Below are 22452 nucleotides of genomic sequence, written 5' to 3' on the forward strand. Positions count from 1 at the left end.
TTCAATTATTACATGCTAAATATCTAATTTATGTACATGTATATTCATTATTAACATCTAGTGAGGCAATTGATTACTTAAATAACATGCATTTATATTTATTCAAAAATTAAAATTATGTAATAAATAAATTGTAATAATTTATATATGGTATTCACATTATCATTTACAAACCATCCATATCTATTGTTTTAATATAAAAATAAATTATATATTATAAAGACTTAATATTGATATTCATGATTTTTTGAAGAATTTGAAGAAATAAAATGTAATTTATTGTTATTTAAACCATTTTTAAATTTGTTTCATTACGACTATAATATTTCTTCATATAATAATTTGATAACATTGTATACTATTCTCCTAAAATTAAATATTTTTCAATTCGATAAAGTTTCATAAATATCATTTAAAATGGTTAATTCATTCAAATTATTGAACAATATATATATTTTCTTTAAATAATAAAAAATATATTGAATCAAATACTACAATATAGTATAGATATAACTTTTATTTGAATAATTCAAAATATAAAATTAATTCAAAATTTTTGCACTATCTTACCTTCATCAATGAATATTGAGTATCTAAAATAGTTATTTTTTAAGAAGCTAGTTTTTTTAAGTGAAAAATAAAAAATAAATCGATTTAATATATCATCGTAGTTTTAACAAATCTCGTGAGATCTCATGTCAAATTTTGAATATTTTTAAAATCCAAAAAACAATGATGCACTTCCAGCGAAGTTAGTAATTTTAATACAAGTAATTAATTGACTTGATCCTATAAAGACCTTAAACACATTAATTTATATAAAAATAAGATATTAAAAAATTTCACATTATTGGTAAGATTTCTCGCCGAACTTGTAATTTAAATTTACTAAAAGTAGAATGTGACGATATTTTTCAGCCGGGTCATGTAGTCAAATTTCGAGTATTTTTTGAATATTGGGCCAAGTTCTAATATAAAATTCGAAATAAACTAAAATGCATTGAATTATTATAATTCAAACTTATCTAAATATGTAATACCAATATAGATTATTTATATATAAGCGAATATATTTTCAATATTTTCTTTAAAAATTATATATGTATATTTTAATTACTTTTTATAATAAAAATTATGTTTTAAATTATATGAGATATATATTTAAACTAAAAAATGATTATTAAATAAGATAATAATACATTTATGTATTATGTCTAACTTAATATCTGAAATTCAATTATTTAAAATTAACTGTACAAATATTCAAGTAACTATCTTTTTTTTACGGAATGCAAGTAGCTATCTTTAAAGTTATTTAAAATATTCATTTAGCACAGTAAAATATTCAATTAGCACACTTACATATTATGTGTATCATAAAAAGTACATTTGACAATATGGTGTAGTGGTATAAGGTTATATAGGTGAATAAAATATTTTGAGTTCCATTCCCACAAACTAAAGAAAATAAAATACTAAATATTATAAAATTATGTATTTGTAAAGGTTCGTACATGATGATTACAATACAATTAAATAGTTTTTTAATCAAATCGGCACTTTAGTACTATAAAATGTGTTTGAGTGGAATTGTGTTCCCCTTAAATAAATATTATAGATATAATTATATAGGTGTAGAGGTTCAAACCGGATATAATCATTTAAATTAAATTATGTAATGAAAATCATAATTTGTTACTTTGATCCAACGTGTGTTCCACCAAAAGTGTACTTACCTTATTATCAAATAATATAGATATAGTAATGTTGTTGTAAAAGTTTGAATCCATGAAATTAATTAAACTCAATAAAAAGTGTATTTATCTTATTATTAGATAGTATAAATATGATAAAGTGGTTGTAAGAGTTCCATGAAATCAATTAAATTTCATATTTTTTTTGGGATATTAAATTTCATACTTTTAAATTATAATCATTTTCCATCATTTCATTTAATGTAAAATATTACTCCTCCTACCCATTCATTTATTTACTTATTTACACTACATCTCTCGATTCTTTATGTTTCAAAGTTTTTCAAAATTAGTAAGGATATATAATATTAGAAGTTACACATTCTCTATATTACTTCATTATACTCTATTTATACATTTAACATTACATTAAAGTTTATTGGTTCACTTATGCCCAATTCCAATGTAAAGAATTTTATAGGAAAATTGGGTGGAAGGAGAGTATATATTTTAGAAAACATAAGTTAAGGGACATCACAACAAGAAAACCGGCTAAGTACGACTCGTCGAAAATCGGTCAGATTTAATAGTCAAGCCTCAGTTTGACTAGTACAGTTAGCTAACAAGTCAAGCAAGCAGCCATGCAAGATTCGTAGTACTGGTACACCAATGTGTATATACATGTATATTTATATTTATTGATTGAGAAAGTTTTATACATTGATCTGCAAACTTAAGTCAGTGTGATGTTTCACTCTATTTGTTGCATCATAATTTGTTAAATTTTAGTTTTCATCATTTTCTAGAAGTTATGTGGTCTCCTGTATATATAAACACTTTTCGGATTAGATTTAACTCTTTTCATCAACAATATAATCATGCACATTAAGATATCACAATACAACCGTAGCGTAAAAAGATTATATATGACATTTGAAACTATTAAAGTTACCCATGATTACGCCCTTACTTGAACATGATCTGTTCTATAGTAATCGTACCTCTGTATCCTTGATTTCTAATGAGACAGGTGACCAAGTCTGGTGGATGAATCATGACTGTAGGACTAGAGCGTGATTAACAGCCCTGCATGGTCAGTGCACCATTCAGAGCCGTAGAGGATCGTTCTCAGTTGGGTTCTTCCTGGCTGGGGTGGTCTTGCAGTTGTCTGACAAACCACTCAACTTTTATTTAGCAAAAAAAAAGTTAACCATGATTAATTACAAATTATAAAAAATCTGGTATATAGGATATATCTCTAAATATAATTAGAAATAGGACATATTTATAAATCAACTTTTAAAATGGGACATATTAGTAAAACACCCTTTTTTAAAATTATTTTTCAATGATCCAACCGTATGTATGTCAATATATATGTGTGTGTATTAGTGATATAACCAAAATTTCAAATCAAAATAATTTTATTTGATTTGTCATTTTAACAGTCAAGTTTCAGTTTGACTAGTATAGCTAACTAGTGTATATTCCTGAATTGGTGTTTCGATTTTTTTAAAAATATTTTTCAACGATCCAACCTTGGATGTCAATATATATACATATATATTAGTGATATAACAAAAATTTCATATCAAAATAATTTTATTTGGTTAGCCATTTTAACAATCAAGTTTCAGTTTGACTAGTACATCTAACTATTATTTAATCCTAAATTGTTGTTTCGATTTTTTTAAAAATACTTTTTAAATTATTTTTTTGTGTGTGTTTTTTCGTTTACTAAATACAACCGCTTGCAATCAATTTAATTATTTCAACCGATTTCGGTTGAAATCGTTTTTTTTTTCGCATTTGGCTGTTTTGTTTTTTTTTTGCTATTTCAATAAATTCAAACAAAAAAAACGGGAAAATATCCCTCCATTTGGTAAGGCTATATTGGATAGCTAGCGGTTGAATTTAGGAGCGTAAAAATAATTTAGTTGGCGGGAAAATTCCCTCCAGTTTTGGCAAAGCTAAATTCGACCGCACAAAAATACCAGTCGAATTTTTAACTAAATTTAACCGCACTATGTCAATCGAATTGAAATTCGACCGTTGGCGGTTGTATTTAGCCGTGGTTGACCATAAATTCGACCGAATTCGGTCGAATTTAGATCGGTTGAATTTGTTCGTTATATTTAGCCTTATATTCTTGTAGTGGATGTTTTACTAATATTTGAAATAGATGAGATAAATCCCAAGATTGTTATTTAATAACATTTGATATTGCTCTCAAATATTTAGATTATTCTGAATTATTATATTTTAGATGATAAACCAAAAAACAAAAGTTGTTAGAAAGCACAACTGTTAAGTAGATTGAAATGTACGTGTAGTGGTATCGGATGCTAGAAAGAAATTATCAAGAAGCTCCTATTTTGGTTGTTTCCTCTTGATTACAAAATCAAATAAAAAAAATGTAGGCCCCTTCTAAACGGAAATTAATTATGGAGACTTACTTTATATCATCTCCATTTTTTCTTTTCTCTTCCCAAAACATTTTTAACCTTATTTTCCGGTTCGACAAACCTTTGCATCTCTGCACCCCCTTCCTCTCTCCTCACAGATCTCTAACCTGCAGTCGAAAATTTTCTTGCAATGGACTCACAAAAACAACCTGCAGCTCTCTCTAATAAGCTTTCCCCTTTCTTTGGCATGAAAAAATCTGTTGGATACGAAGATCAACAAGCCTCTCACTCGAAATTATCTAGGCCGGGAAGGGATGCCACAAAATCGCTTATCGAGGAGCAAGCTAATGAATCTTCATTCACTTTTCATCCTGAGAATGTGGTTAACAAGAACAATGGTTATTTACTTGTCAAACCTTCACATGAATTTCTACAAAATGCTTGTGATTATTGGAAGAGTAGTTGCTTAGGTTACTTCGATAATAATGTGATTGCAAATACTGATAAAACTAAAATTAAGGATGCTCTTGTTGAGAAATATCATAAAGTTGGTCTTACCGATGTTTATTTCCATCAATTGGGTTATTTGGTTTTGAAATTTGAAAATACTCAATCTGCTTCCAAAGCCATTGAATGCAGTCCTCTGTACATTGATGGTCAGAGAATTCATGTGCACAAATGGTTTGAGCATTTTCAAACTGTTTATCCTTTGAACAAAGAAAATGTTTGGATTGAGATCTCTAATATTCCTTTCAGTTATTGGTCTGTTGAAGGGTTATGCTATATATGTAGTGCTATAGGTAGGCCTATAGCATTTCATAGACAAACTCTTGTGAGTGCTAAGAATAAGTCCCCTTCTGATCAAGCTCTAGTCTGTGTGGAGATTGATGTGGGTGCAACCCGACCTACTGTTCTTATGACTGTGATTCCTGGTCATTCTGATAAATTTTTGGCTAGGGTTAACATTGTTTATCTGGAATCTCCTCAAAGCTGCCTTATGTGTCTTTCCGTTGATCATTAAACGGAAGCTTGTGAGGATGTACTGGAATTGGTTCCTTGTATGTACGATTCTGCAAGACAAGGAAAGGATATATTCAAGTGGAAGAAAGAATATTTCTGTGATACAGATGATAGTATCCCCGAAGAGGAAGTTCAGGTTTCTGAGCCACAGGGTGAATCTAAAGGCAAGCTTGTGGCTGATGAAGGGGAGAGTCATGAGGGTACCTATTCTAGGATGGTGGTTATTGGCCTCCCAGCTAAACCTGAACAGTACTTCCAGCGGAAGCACATTAGCAGGGAAAGAAAGAGGTCAATATTGGAACAGGAACCTGAAAAGGGTGCAGAAGAAGCAGCTGCAGGGGGTCCTCCTGCTCAAGATATAGATTCAAGGGGTGTTCTATTGAATGCTACTAAAGACGCCGGCGGCAAGAAACGGACAAAATGTGAGGCCCAAGACAGCTAAACTAGGCAACTCTGGTAGATGGAGAACTATGAGTAATTAATATTAGTGTACTTTCTATTTATATAAACTTCTATGTTAAGGTTTAGCCCACATCAAGTATGGTTTGTGTGCTCCTATACAAGAGCTTAACTTTGCCGGATCCATGAAATTTATTGTGAGGTTTGATCAATTTTATTAGTCGGGTTTCTGCTCATTTTTTATCATTATCAACATTGTAAAGATTAAAGTTTTGAGTTTCTTATAGGGATATAATGTGATTGTATACTTCTTATTTATCTGTTGAATTGCCTTTTTTTAGCATGATCAATTGATACATCTATATATGTAGCTGATATTGGGAGTGATACTGTGGGCTTTGAGATGAATTTCAGTTGGTCTTCTAGGGTTTAATTTGAACATTAATTGCAAAATTTCTTCCTACTGCCAGTGATAAAATGGGAACTCCAATAATACTAACAGCTAGAGGAAACATGTAAAAAGAGTTTTACATCATTAAATAATTATTTTCCTTTTTTAAAAATTTTTACTAATTAAAAGGGGGTAAAGAAGTTTAACAATGTTTTTAGAAAATCCAGCTGTTGATCTAGGAATGGAATGACCATGTTTCCATTACACTGGTGAACTTGTTTTTTATATAATTAATTAACTATTTGATATATCTTCAAAATTTAGTACTTTTTTGTTATTGTGATTGTTTTATTTCACAAAGAAATTAGTTCAATTTCTGATATATAACATTTGAGATTCTAAGCATATACAACCCTCATCAAATTTATATTTATTTTGATTGTTTCAAAGGTTTGAAAGTGAAATCAATTGCAATACAGATTATTGTTCACTAATTATTTCCTCATTATAAGGATTTAGTATATGCAAGTTTTTTTTATGTTTGTGTGTACTTTATGATTTCTTCCATTTGATTAAAAGATAAGAATACAATTATGTGAAAACATGGAGATGGGTTTTAAATGGACAGTAAATATCCAATCTTTATGAGTCAAAAGATTTTGTTCATTAAAATGATTAATATATTGGTCATTTTATAATCAATAGCAATTGAATTTTTTCCCACCTTTAAAGAAAAAATTTAAGGGTAAAAAACCAAAATACCCACCATTTGGGGGTCTGGTGCCCAAAATACCCACATGCGGGAAAACTGCCCATAATACCTACTGAATGCGCATTCATATCATGCGTACCCTTTTTTAAAAAAAAAATTACAAAGGATACGCATGTCAGACATGCGTATCCACCCATGCGTATCCTTTGTAAATTTTTAAAAAAATAGGATACGCATGTTACAAATGCGCATTCAGTTGGTAAAAATGACAGTTTTCCCGCATGTGGGTATTTTGGGCACTTGAAACCAGAAAGTAGTAAAAACCTAAAATACCCACCATTTGGGGGTCTGGTACCCAAAATACCCACATGCAGGAAAACGCCTATAATACCCACTGAATGCGCATTCATATCATGCGCACCTTTTTTTAAAAAAAATTACAAAGGATATGCATGTCTCTGCTATAGTAAACAGTCGATACGCACGTCTGACATGCGTATCCTTTGTAAATTTTCAAAAAAATAGGATACGCATGATAAAAATGTGCATGTTGATGATATTGTAGTTACAAGTGACAACAATTTCATTCGATAAATTAGATAAAAAAATTCTCTCTCAAGGAAATAGGCAAACTCACCACTTTTCTCGGGGTGGAAGTAATCCTTACTCCCAACCAAAATTTATATCTCACAAATAATGCATATGTATGACTTACTAGCTTTATACAAAATGGATGGTTTTAAAGATACTGTTATACCTATGTGTTCTTCCCTCTTATTTACATAGATTAAGCATCTCAAATTGTGTTCCAATTCCTTACCGTCTCCTCCTTTGAAGGTTTGCGATACATATCCATTACACGTTCTGACATGTGCTTCACTGTGAACAATTTATCTCAGTAATGCATTCTCAACCTGTAACACATATTGGATTGATCTTAAATGAGTTCTGACATATTAGAAAGGTACTATCAATAATGATCTCTACCTAAATAAAAACTCAATCTTGAATAATATTTGATTAATATTGGGATGTAAATAATGATACATCTCTACCAACGGATATGTTTCCTATTTAGGCTCGAATCCTATCTCTTGAAAGTCCACTTAAAAATACAAAACTGAATACAAAACTGTTGCAAATGATGCAATTGATATTTTGTGAATTAAAAATTTACTTCATCAGTTAAGTGTTTCACTTTCATAACCACCATGATTTTTCATAACGACACATATGCATATTTAAATTTAAATTCAATCTTTATTCCTCGCCTAGAATTCTTAAATATATGTTACAAGATATAAGTCATCAATTGAGCTTGGAGTCTTTAAAGTGGATAATAGATGAAAATGGTACACCATTTAAACATGAAATGTTATACCTATTATAATAATGGTAATATGAGTTAGGGGATAATAGATTGGTAATAATTATACTATATCATTTAATCATTGACTATTATACATACTCCTGTCATATTAGTATTAAGTCCTAAAGTGATTAGGCATTTAATTCGAAACACCAACTTACAGGCAATTAGTATCATATATCATTATGATACTATCTATTCAGTTTTGGGCACAATGTCTCATATGTCATAATGAATCGGCACGACATACATATGACATGGCGAGACGTCAATTAGTAACTTTTGATGCTTGACTGACATATGCAAGTTCAAATATTGGCGGAATGAGATGGGATGTACTGTACTTATCAAAGATTTTGTTAAAGTTCTTTAAATTAGACTTCCAGTCTTGTAGATCTAGGAGGAAGAGCTGAGGCCTCAATAAAAACATTATTAGTATGGGATGAATCACCGATAATTGATAACGATGGACTGTACAATGATATGGCGGGTGATAATGGGCTATTATTATATATCTCAAACCGGTGAGACACTTGTGAGATGGTGATTCTGGTGCTGGAGTTATAAATGGAGTCTATTATGGGCTGGTTGTAGAGGAATTCTAAAAGATTAATGGAAAGTGGTATTGGATGAGATTGTGTAATTGGATAGGATGTGTTGAAGTGTCTAGCATTGGATCTCGGTATTTTATGATACAGTTGGAGCATAAAATGATGAAACCTCTCCACAAACCTGATATGTTGGAAAAAATAAAGCCATTAGGTTCTTGTGCTAAAATAATTACATGTAGATTTGGCACATTAGTAACTAAGAAATAGGAATGGAGTGAATTCAGAATAACAATATAGGCATACAAAAACTTTGAGACGGTTACAGGTTCGAGTTTGACAAAAATAATATAATGGGCTGCAAGAGGGATTTAATTTTGATGACATGTGAATTGTTAGATAAACTAGATAAACAGCTAGAAAAAAAGCATGAGACCAAAATCTTACGAGAGTAGAAACTTGATGAAGTTAAGTAAGTCCAGTTTGGATAACTTGGTCATGACGATAATAAGCGAGAACATTATGATCCGAGGTATGATGTGGTGTTGTAAAATGTGATATCTGAAAGAAAATTAAATAGAGTGAAGTGCTGCGTTAGGCCTTCATTGTTCGAATATACAGAAATAATACATATTTGATATAATTTTTTGAAAATATTTTTTAATTGATAAAATGCATAAATATCAATTAAAATAATATATAGAGGATAAAGTCAGATGATGTACGATTATCAACATCAATAAAAATAATATATAGAGCACTTAGTATTGTCAACGGAAGTCAGCGATAGTTTAGTGTATAATAATTCAAAAGGTTTAGAGTTAGTCATGAAAGATGTACCCAACTTAAGCTTACAATCTTTATTTTAAGAACATGCATTACAGGTAGGGCTAACCAAAAAAAATCAAACCTACCGAGCCGAACAGAATCAAACCGTTCAAATCATTTTTTCGTATATTTTATCGGCTTGATTTAGTTTAGGTTTGATTTAAATCAAACCAATTTTACGGTTCGATTTTCACATCCAAATCGACTATTTAAGACCTAATCAGACCGTTTCAAAATATATTAACATATACATTAAACATATGTAACCTAACTTAAATTTATCTTATATCATATTTAGTCATTTTATTTTATACCTTACATATCATATTTTATTAAATATATTTCTATTTTACCAACTCTTAACTTGGCTAATAAATGTTCAAATATTGGACAAGAATCATAATATATATAAAAAATCCGATATTGTTTGATTATCAACACAAACACAAAAGCGTAGTATCTATAGGTATTACAGTTGTAACACTTTATGTAATACCTAGTCACACATCGAGTAAATTTAGAACTTTTCTTCAATTTGTAAGGAAAAGTATTATTACTAAGTACACCAACAAATCATTATCTTTTGAGGATCAGTGGTTGGATTCAGAACTACCCAGGAAGGTTTCGACTACTTATGTCAGACTCATAATCGATACTTTAGTTAATTTTTGTCAACACTCGGGATTTGACCCGAGTTATTACATATGGTATGAGAGCCGGCTATGAAATGCTGGAATCGTCAAGTTTCGGGAGGTGGGGACACGAAGGCTGGTGGTATTATCCCCTAATGGGAATCAGAGGTCTGGAGGGGGGAACACGAAAATTGTCGGTATTATTCCACAAGAGAGATAAAATCTTGGAACTATGGGCTGTCTCTTTACGATTGACGAGGAAGTTAGAAGTTTAATTGGGGGAGTCTGTAATACCTCAGTCCCACATCTAGGTAGTCCAGTTTATAAAACAAAGTACTACTACTAAGTGCACCAATGAATCATGATATATTGAGGACATGTGGTGGGTTTGTAGACTACGAAAATTTACTGCATTTGAGCCAATATATTTCGACTTATTACAGGCTCGAAATCGGGACTTGGCACATTTTTTGAAAAGTACTCGGAATTGACCCGGGTTGTCACACTTTATCCATCTCTAGTCACGTCCACTATTTAAACCATTATAGCCTTCTGCCTCTTGGTTCGTTGTACCTTTTATGTGACATATTCTCCGGTTGCCACGGTTTTTGCCATGTAATCCTCCAAATTCTGATTTTTAATTCCAATCTTACTGAGTTAAAAGCAGCCGATTCACATTATCTTTAACATGCCCATGAATCCTCTCTTCATGAGCTTTCAAATGCCATATTACCTCTTCTAGTGACATCTTCTATTTAAGACCCCATATTGCTCATTCATTAAAGCAGTCTGTAGAAATTTGATGGGACTGGCCTTAATAATTTCTTCACAATATAAGCTTCCACCATCTTTTCTCTCAAGGCTCGTATATTTTATACTATTCATTTAGTTTCATATTGTAATCTTCAAGTTGCTCTTTCACCTTCATTTTATATTCAAACTCATCTTTTAACGTTTGCATTTTTGCGACTTTCACTCAATTTTCTACCATGCACATCATTTTGATTACATCACAAGCTTCCTTGACGGATTTCTTCTCAGCAACAGACAGCAGTATATATTTTGAGATGCCATGGTAATTTGCAACCATTTCAATCTTGTTCATTTTCACTTCAACAACTAGCTTCGGGTCGTAGGGTTTCATAGCCTTTCACACTCCTTGAGCTCGCATGAATGCTTTCATCTTCAATGAAGATGTTGTGTGGTTGTGTCTCGCGAACATCAGGTACATAGTTCAAGCCAGCAGTCCATTTATTGCCTTTTGGTGTATGTGTGGTTTGTTGATTGTTTGGGGGGATCCTCAAGTTAAGTGTTTGGATCTGATATCAAGTGTGTGATTTTAAGCTCATAGTTTGATCACACATATAATCAAAAAAATAAAGAACACTGAATTGTATATATAAAAATGAGAAGATAAAAGAAAGATTAGTGTATTTTTTTACGTTCAAATACATTACATGCAGATATAGAAAATAGATAACAAACTGAAAAATAGCTTTAAACAAAATACTCAGCCCATAATAAAGATACAGGTGAATAGCTTATACTACGAAGTCTATAACTGCTAATATGTGTTCACAACAATGTTTATAACTAAATAAAAAAAATTATAACAAATTTTTGGATTTATTCCGACATTGAGATCATAATAAATTGCAAGTTCTTGATATCTTTATATATATTATGTATCGTTTCCCGCTTCATTTTTTTATCATTTAATTATTTTTGAATTTTCATTTCTTGTAAGCTCCTTCTATTACTAAATATAGTTCAATCAGCGACTATCGAGGCATATCGCATATTAATATTCCAATATTATGCTTACATACAATCAATGTTTAAGGACTGGATAAAGATAACTACTTCATTTCTTTCAATAATAATCACACTGTTCAACAAATGCCTCTTATGATACACAACTTTTTAATGCGATTGATAATTAGGTACAAACAAGGTGCAGTTTAATGTTGCGTCTCTAATAATCATCTTTGTTTCTTTTTGTTTTTTTATAAAATCAAATGAACTGAAAAAGTCTTTAGTAATGATTATTTAGGTAATTAGATTAATTGTATTGATCACATCCCAAGATTTTAGAGTTGCAAATAAAGTTTTCTCTAGAAAGTTGGGGAGAAAGTGACTTATATAAACGTCTCTTTACATTTGGAAATGCAATAAACAAACGGAGTTGATCTTGTGAGAACTTCTAAAATCTCTATATTATAATATTACGGACTCTAACCATGTTATCAATTATGTTATCGATTATGTAGTTGGGGAATTAGGAAAGAACTAGTATAATAACCTATACGAAGCACGGGTCATTTTCAAGAGTTTTTTTATGCATCGTGCAATTATAATATTTTTAATTAATTTTTTATTTGTAAATGTTGTATAATGTGTAATGTATATCAAATACAAGTTGATTGTTTATCAATGTGTATTATTTTCATACAAGAGATTATCAAATTACACAACATTTCTAATATAGCTCATCAAGCAAAATATATATATATATTCTTGTTTGTGTTGTGTAATTTATATTTAATGAATGAATATAAATAGGGTAGTTAGTGTATGATTAAAACCAAATAATTAAACTTAATATGTAGAATGCCGTTAATATGTTTACAAAAAAAAGCTAAAAATTAACATATATATGTTGATACAGAGTTGACTAAAAATTTTGATTTTTTTTAAAAAAAATTTGTGTATTGGTATGTATTATTATCGAGTTCATTACTAACTTACAATTAACCTATTCAATTTAAAAAGATAAAAATTGCATAACTGAAGTCAGAATGACTTGCAATCATAATATACAATAATGTAAAATTTACACTACTATTAATATAAAAGTTGATTTTAATGAAAAATGTTAGTTTCTGAAATTCAACATATGTATGTATGAAAAATGTTAATTTTTTATTTACACTAATTTTAACAAAAAAAGTTTAAGTTATATGTGTGTGTTAGCATGTAAATTATCATATTTTACATTTATTAGTAAATTACGATGGTTTCAATTATTACATGATAAATATTTAATTTATGTACATGTATATTCATTATTAATATCTAGTGAGGCAATTGATTACTTAAATAACATGCATTTATATTTATTCAAAAATTAAAATTATGTAATAAATAAATTGTAATAATTTATATATGGTATTCACATTATCATTTAAAAACCATCCATATCTATTATTTTAATATAAAAATAAATTATATATTATAAAGACTTAATATTGATATTCATGATATTTCGAAGAATTCGAGGAAAAAAATTGTAATTTATTGTTATTTAAACCATTTTTAAATTTGTTTCATTACGACTATAATATTTCTTCATATAATAATTTGATAACATTGTATACTATTCTCCTAAAATTAAATATTTTTCAATTCGATAAAGTTTCATAAATATCATATAAACTGGTTAATTCCTTAAAATTATTGAACAATATATATATTTTCTTTAAATAATATAAAATACATTGAATCAAATACTACAATATAGTATAGATATAACTTTTATTTGAATAATTGAATATATAAAATTAATTCAAAATATTTGCACTATCTTACCTTCATCAATGAATATTGAGTATCTAAAATAGTTCTTTTTTAAGAAGCTAGTTTTTTAAGTGAAAAATAAAAAATAAATCGATTTAACATATCATCGTAGTTTTAACAAATCTCGTGAGATCTCATGTCAAATTTTGAATATTTTTAAAATCCAAAAAACAATGATGCACTTCGAGCGAAGTTAGTAATTTTAATACAAGTAATCATTTTCCATCATTTCATTTAATGTAAAATATTACTCCTCCTCCTACCCATTCATTTATTTACTTATTTACAATACGTCTTTCGATTCTTTATGTTTCAAAGTTTTTCAAAATTAGTAAGGATATATAATATTAGAAGTTATATATTCTCTATATTACTTCATTATACTCTATTTATACATTTAACATTACATTAAAGATTATTGGTTCACTTATGCCCAATTCCATTGTAAAGAATTTTATAGGAAAATTGGGTGGAAGGAGAGTATATATTTTAAAAAACATAAGTTAAGGGAGATCACTACAAGAAAAACGGCTAAGTATGACTCGTCGAAAATGGTCGGATTTAATAGTCAAACCTCAGTTTGACTAGTACAGTTAGCTAACTAGTGTTTAAACCTGAATTAGTGTTTCGATTTTTTAAAGGGGATTTATACAATCTGTCCCAAATTTATGAGTTACTTTACTGATATGTCCTTTTTTATTCAATAATTATAATTATGTCCTCTAGTTAATTTTAACTCATGTAAAACTCATATATATATAACTACTTTATAAATAATACTAAATATGACTAGAATGCCTTATAATACAAATACTAAGCCATAAAACTAGATTTTAAGTTCTTAAAGATCACATAAAATATCCAACATTAAAATATAATACATAATTCAGTGCAGTAGAATTATCTCACAAATCTAGTGTCCCGGGTCGGTTGTTATTGAAATTTCAGAATTAAGCAACGCCTGCAAATACATATATATTTGATGTTGTCAAAAATCAAAATAAAAAGAATTATATAGCGAGTCTATGATGTAGTGACAGAATGATTGTGTTAGCAAAACAAAATATTCTTTAAGTTTTGTCAGCAATCAACTACAACTATAATATCCTTCAAGTAAGGTTAAACAACACTCATGGTGTTCTTCCAGTACGCCTAAGTTGGGAGTGACGATTTCATCACTGAAAATAAGTCAAGCAAGCAGCCATGCAAGATTCGTAGTACTGGTACACCAATGTGTATTTACATGTATATTTATATTTATTGATTGAGAAAGTTTTATACATTGATCCGCAAACTTAAGTCAGTGTGATGTTTCACTCTATTTGTTGCATCATAATTTGTTAAATTTTAGTTTTCATCATTTTCTAGAAGTTATGTGGTCTCCTGTATATATAAATACTTTTCGGATTAGATTTAACTCTTTTCATCAACAATATAATCATGCACATTAAGATATCACAATATAACGGTAGCGTAAAAAGATTATATATGACATTTGAAGATGTTAACTATTAAAGTTAACCATGATTACGCCCATACTTGAACAGGATCTGTTCTATAGTAATCGTACCTCTATATCCTTGATTAGTAATCGTACCTCTATATCCTTGATTTCTAAGGAGACAGGTGACCAAGTCTGGTGGATGAATCATGATTGTAGGACCAGAGCGTGATTAACAGCCCTGCACGGTCAGTGCACCATTCAGAGCCGTAGAGGATCGTTCTCAGTTGGGTTATTCCTGGCTGGGGTGGTCTTGCAGTTGTCTGACAAACCTCTCAACTTTTATTTAGCAAAAAAAAAAGTTAACCATGATTAATTACAAATTATAAAAAATCTGGTATACAGGATATATCTCTAAATATAATTAGAAATAGGACATATTTATAAATCAACTTTTAAAATGGGACATATTAATTTAGCAAAAAAAAAAATGGGACATATTTGTAAAACACATTTTTTTAAAATTATTTTTCAATGATCAAACCGTATGTATGCCAATATATATATGTTATATATATGTGTGTGTATTAGTGATATAACCAAAATTTCAAATCAAAATAATTTTATTTGATTTGTCATTTTAACAGTCAAGTTTCAGTTTGACTAGTATAGCTAACTAGTGTGTATTCCTGAATTGGTGTTTCAATTTTTTTAAAAATATTTTTCAACGATCCAACCTTGGATGCCAATATATATACATATATATTAGTGATATAACAAAAATTTCATATCAAAATAATTTTATTTGGTTAGCCATTTTAACAATCAAGTTTCAGTTTGACTAGTACATTTACCTAGTGTTTATTCCTGAATTGGTGTTTCGATTTTCTTTAAAAAAATTCAATGATCCAACAGTATGTCAAAGTGTATATATATATATTAGTGATATAACCAAAGTTTCGTATCAAAATAATTTTATTTGGTTTGTCATTTTAACAGTCAAGTTTCAGTTTGACTAGTACAGCTAACTATTATTTAATCCTAAATTGTTGTTTCGATTTTTTTAAAAATACTTTTTAAATTATTATTTTTTGTGTGTTTTTTCGTTTACTAAATACAACCGCTTGCAATCAATTTAATTATTTCAACCGATTTCGGTTGAAATCGTTTTTTTTTTTGCATTTGGCTGTTTTGTTTTTTTTGCTATTTCAGTAAATTCAAACAAAAAAAGCGGGAAAATATCCCTCCATTTGGTAAGGCTATATTGGACAGCTAGCGGTTGAATTTAGGAGCGTAAAAATAATTTAGTTGGCGGGAAAATTCCCTCCAGTTTTGGCAAGGCTAAATTCGACCGCACAAAAATACCAGTCGAATTTTTAACTAAATTCAACCGCACTATGACAATCGAATTAAAATTCGACCGTTGGCGGTTGTATTTAGCCGTGGTTGACCATAAATTCGACCGAATTCGGTCGAATTTAGATCGGTTGAATTTGTTGGTTGTATTTAGCCTTATATTCTTGTAGTGGATGTTTTACTAATATTTGAAATAGATGAGATAAATCCCAAGATTGTTATTTAATAACATTTGATATTGCTCTCAAATATTTAGATTATTCTGAATTATTATATTTTAGATGGTAAACCAAAAAACAAAAGTTGTTAGAAAGCACAACTGTTAAGTAGATTGAAATGTACGTGTAGTGGTATCGGATGCTAGAAAGAAATTATCAACAAGCTCCTATTTTGGTTGTTTCCTCTTGATTACAAAATCAAATGAAAAAAAATGTAGGCCCCTTCTAAACGGAAATTAATAATGGAGACTTCCTCGATATCATCTCCATTTTCTCTTTTCTGTCCCAAAACATTTTTAACCTTATTTTCAGGTTCGACAAACCTTTCCATCTCTGCACCCCCTTCCTCTCTCCTCACAGATCTCTAACCTGCAGTCGAAAATTTTCTTGCAATGGACTCACAAAAACAACCTGCAGCTCTCTCTAATAAGCTTTCCCCTTTCTTTGGCATGAAAAAATCTGTTGGATACGAAGATCAACAAGCCTCTCACTCGAAATTATCTAGGCCGGGAAGGGATGCCACAAAATCGCTTATCGAGGAGCAAGCTAATGAATCTTCATTCACTTTTCATCCTGAGAATGTGGTTAACAAGAACAATGGTATTTTACTTGTCAAACCTTCACATGAATTTCTACAAAATGTTTGTGATTATTGGAAGAGTAGTTGCTTAGGTAACTTCGATAATAATGTGATTGCAAATACTGATAAAACTAAAATTAAGGATGCTCTTGTAGAGAAATATCATAAAGTTGGTCTTACCGATGTTTATTTCCATCAATTGGGTTATTTGGTTTTGAAATTTGAAAATACTCAATCTGCTTCCAAAGCCATTGAATGCAGTCCTCTGTACATTGATGGTCAGAGAATTCATGTGCACAAATGGTTTGAGCATTTTCAAACTGTTTATCCTTTGAACAAAGAAAATGTTTGGATTGAGATCTCTAATATTCCTTTCAGTTATTGGTCTGTTGAAGGGTTATGCTATATAAGTAGTGCTATAGGTAGGCCTATAGCATTTCATAGACAAACTCTTGTGAGTGCTAAGAATAAGTCCCCTTCTGATAAAGCTCTAGTCTGTGTGGAGATTGATGTGGGTGCAACCCGACCTACTGTTCTTATGACTGTGATTCCTGGTCATTCTGATAAATTTATGGCTAGGGTTAACATTGTTTATCTGGAATCTCCTCAAAGCTGCCTTATGTGTCTTTCCGTTGATCATTCAACGGAAGCTTGTGAGGATGTACTGGAATTGGTTCCTTGTATGTACGATTCTGCAAGACAAGGAAAGGATATATTCAAGTGGAAGAAAGAATATTTCTGTGATACAGATGATAGTATCCCCGAAGAGGAAGTTCAGGTTTCATAGCCACAGGGTGAATCTAAAGGCAAGCTTGTGGCTGATGAAGGGGAGAGTCATGAGGGTACCTATTCTAGGATGGTGGTTATTGGCCTCCCAGCTAAACCTGAACAGTACTTCCAGCGGAAGCACATTGGCAGGGAAAGAAAGAGGTCAATATTGGAACAGGAACCTGAAAAGGGTGCAGAAGAAGCAGCTGCAGGGGGTCCTCCTGCTCAAGATGTTGATTCAAGGGGTGTTCTACTGAATGCTACTCAAGACGCCGGAGGCAAGAAACGGACAAAATGTGAGGCCCAAGACAGCTAAACTAGGCAACTCTGGTAGATGGAGAACTATGAGTAATTAATATTAGTGTACTTTCTATTTATTTAAACTTCTATGTTAAGGTTTAGCCCACATCTAAGTATGGTTTGTATGCTTCTATATAAGAGCTTAACTTTGCCGGATGCATGAAATTTATGGTGAGGTTTGATCAATTTTATTAGTGGGGTTTCTGCTCATTTTTTATCATTATCAACTCAGTAAAGATTAAAGTTTTGAGTTTCTTACGGGGATATAATGTGATTGAACACTTCTTATTTATCTGTTGAATTGCCTTTTTTTAGCATGATCAATTGATACATCTATATATGTAGCTGATAGTGGGAGTGATAATGTGGGCTTTGAGATGAATTTCAGTTGGTCTTCTAGGGTTTAATTTGAACATTAATTGCAAAATTTCTTCCTAGTGCCAGTGATAAAATGGGAACTCCAATAATCCTTACAGCTAGAGGAAACATGTAAAAAGAGTTTTACATCATTAAATAATTATTTTCTTTTTTTAAAAAAAATTACTAATTAAAAGGGAGTAAAGAAGTTTAACAATGTTTTTAGAAAATCCAGATGTTGATCTAGGAATTAAATGACCATGTTTCCATTACACTGAAATAGATATTGGTGAACTTATTTTTTATATAATAATTAACTATTTGATATATCTTCAAAATTTACTTTTTTGTTATTGTGATTGTTTTATTTCAGAAGAAATTAGTTCAATTTGTGAAATACAACATTTGAGATTCTAAGCATATACAACCCTAATGAAATATATATTTATTTTGATTGTTTCAAAGGTTTGAAGGTGAAATCAATTGCAATACAGATTATTGTTCACTAATTATTTCCTCATTCTAAGTATTTAGTATATGTAAGTTTTTTTTTATATTTGTGTACTTTATGATTTCTTCCATTTGATTAAAAGATAAGAATACAATTATGTGAAAACATGGTGATAAGTTTTAATTGGACAGTAAATATCCAATCTTTATGAGTCAAAAGATCTTGTTAATTAAAATAATTAATATATTGGTCATTTTATAATCTATAGCAATTAAATTTTTTCCCACCTTTAAAGAAAAAAAAAATTAACTCACACCCTTAAGAAGGTCAGCAGCAGACAAAACACCATTTCTATAATGTATACTCGTCATTATTTTGGTTTCCATTCTATCAATTATTTCTGAAAAAAGCTTTTCCCAAGCCTATTTCCTTGACCAAACAATTGATTAAATATGTTTGGTCGAATCAATCCGCTAATCCGCTAGTCATTCAACATACTAATTCCAGCACTTTTAAACAAATAACCTTTAGTACAAATTAGACTACCTACATGTTTATATTTTTCATTTATATATGTTATATATTCTTTTAATTAAAATTTTATTATAAACAATTAAATATTAAAAATGATTACTATATAATTATAACCATAAGTCTCAGGATCAAACAGTATAAAATTATATATAATGGCGAGTCGTAACATTAGAAATAATTATGTAAATATTCACTAAGATATATTATTGGAGAGAATTGGAATGTTAGAATTTTGAGTAGTATATTATTTAGTACAATCAACTTTATGTAAAATATTTAACAATTCAAAATTGTATTATAAAAATTAAAGGTTAAGATATTACATATTTTTGCCAAGTTAATTTGCTTGTTATAATTTAGAATATATTAATACATTTTATTATCTATAAAATATATAGACCTGGAGCATAATATATAAATATTCATAAACTTCAAAAATTAATATTTTTTTATTTAAAAAATATTATTTATATTATTCCCATGAATGTTAAACTGAAATGAGTCTGTATTTTACAATGATATGTAAAGAAAAATTATATGATAATTATATGATGGAATCCCCATAAAGTAATTATATATGAATTTGCACATCATAGAAGTCTAATCTATTAACTAATATATATGGTGAACTACCTTATATGCCTAACCACTTTAGGACTTAATATTAGGACTTAATATTAATATAATAAGAGTTTGTATAATAGTCAGTGATTAAATGGTATAGTATAGTTATTACCAATCTATTATCCCGTAACTCATATTATGATTATTAGAATAGGTATCCGCTTTCATCTATTATCCACTTTAAAGACTCCGTGCTTAATTGATGACTTATATCTTCTAACATATATTTAAGAATTCTAGGCGAGGAAGAAAGATTGAATTTAAATTTAAATATGCATATGTGCCGTTATAAAAAATAGTGGTGGTTATGAAAGTGAAACACTTAGCTCATGAAGTAAATTTTTAATTCACAAAATTTCAATTGCATCATTTGCAACAATTTTGTATTCAGTCTCGCTAATAGAGAAGAAATTTTTAAATGGACTTTCAAGAGATGGGATTCGAGCCTAAACATGAAACATATCCGTTGGTATAGATACACGTATCATTGTTTACATCCCAATATTAATCAAATAATATTCAAGATTGAGTTTTTATTTAGGTAGAGATCATTATTGATAGCAGTTGGAGAATGCAATACTGAGATAACCGGTTCACAGTGAAGCACATGTCAGAACGCGTAATGGATAGGTATCACAAACCTTCAACAAGTTGACGATAAGTAATTGGAACAATTTGAGAAGCTTAATCTCTGTAAATAAGAGGGAAGAACACATAAGTATAACTGTATCGTTAAAACCATCCATTTTGTATAAAGCTAGTAAGTCATACATATGCATTATTTGTGAGAGAATTTTATTTGGGAGTAAGGATTACGTCAACCCACAGAAAAGTGTTGAGTTTTCCTAGTTCCTTGAGAGAGAATTTTTTTATCTAATTACCGAATGAAATTTTGCAGGAAGTCATGGTTGTCACTTGTAACTACAATATCATTAACATGCACAATTAAGAAGACAATAATGTCATAAGAGTTATATATGAACTAGGAGGCATCAACAAATGAGTTGCAAAAATAAAAATTAAGCATAAAACTTTTGAGCTTTTTGTTCCACACAAGAGGTACTTTTCTGAGGCTGTAAATTGAGTTAGCATAGGCGATACATTTTTGGGATAATAAGAATGAAAAAAGACAAAGTGTTGTATCTTGAAAGCTTCATCATCGAGCATACTATTAAGAAATACATTACTTATGTCAAGTTGATGAAAAGCACAACCATATGATAAGGAAAAGAGTAAGTATCATGCAAATTGTGACTCGTTTTATGAAATGACTGAAAATTTCTGACAAATCCGTTCCTTGTTGCTTTTGAAAACCCCCTTGCAATCACTCGTGCTTTGTATTTTTAGACTACACTATCTGCATTTCTTTTAATTCAAAACACCAACTTACATGCAATTAGTATCATATATCATTATGATACAATCTATTTAGTTTTGGGCACCATGTCTCATATGTTATTATGAATAGGCGTGCCATACATATGACATGGCGAGATGCCAATTAGTATCTTTCAAATATTGGCGGAATGAGATGAGATGTACTGTAGTTAACAAAGAAGTTGTTAAAGTTGTAGAGATTTAATCAACACACACCTTTGAACACACACACACCTTTGAACACAATACACACGCACACTCTAGTGTATATTTAAACTGGGAATAAAACAAGCTATATTATTCATTCTTTAGAGAACATAGTACAGGGATATATATATAGAACGACACAACTGTGAAAGCTAGCAATCAAGAGCTAAAAAATCGGGAAGTACCAAACAGACTCAATCAATCTCTTATCAAGTCTGTACTCCCTTTATTCATTCCTATAACTACGTTGCCCATAGAACCAAATCCATTTTCCCCCTTGACACACGCTATTAATAATACTATCTAAAAATAAACATGTTTGGATTAAAGGAAAGTCCAACATATTCCCCCCTAATCTCAACATGTTTATTTTTTTTTTATTATTCAGACCACAAATTCAGTTTGCTGCAGCAAGATCTTCAACACCTATCATCTTTCTCATTTCTTCAAACTTAACCCTTCCTAATGCCTTGGTTAAGATATCCGCCCTCTGTTCTTGAGTAACCACATGCTTAACTATTAGTTCACCTCGTTCAATGTATTCGCGAATGAAATGAAACCGGACATCTATATGCTTGCTCCTACCATGTAGTACTGGATTCTTCATTAACTCTATAGCAGACCTATTATCTATGTGGAGCACAACTGGACCAACTGGTTGTCTT

The 22452-nt window shown here is 29.9% G+C and overlaps 1 non-coding gene and 1 pseudogene across 1 annotated transcript; both read left to right on the plus strand.

Moving 5' to 3' along the window:
- Positions 1-2654: 2654 nt before the first annotated feature.
- Positions 2655-2872, plus strand: LOC141669849 (small nucleolar RNA U3). Its single transcript, XR_012554102.1, has one exon. It is a non-coding gene; the product is annotated as a small nucleolar RNA U3 (small nucleolar RNA).
- A 12231-nt stretch (positions 2873-15103) lies between these two features.
- On the plus strand, positions 15104-15348 carry LOC141669858 (small nucleolar RNA U3; annotated as a pseudogene).
- The last annotated feature ends 7104 nt before the right edge of the window (positions 15349-22452 follow it).

This window comes from Apium graveolens, chromosome 6 (genome assembly GCF_009905375.1).
Source record: "Apium graveolens cultivar Ventura chromosome 6, ASM990537v1, whole genome shotgun sequence".
Classification (NCBI taxonomy): Eukaryota; Viridiplantae; Streptophyta; class Magnoliopsida; order Apiales; family Apiaceae; genus Apium; species Apium graveolens.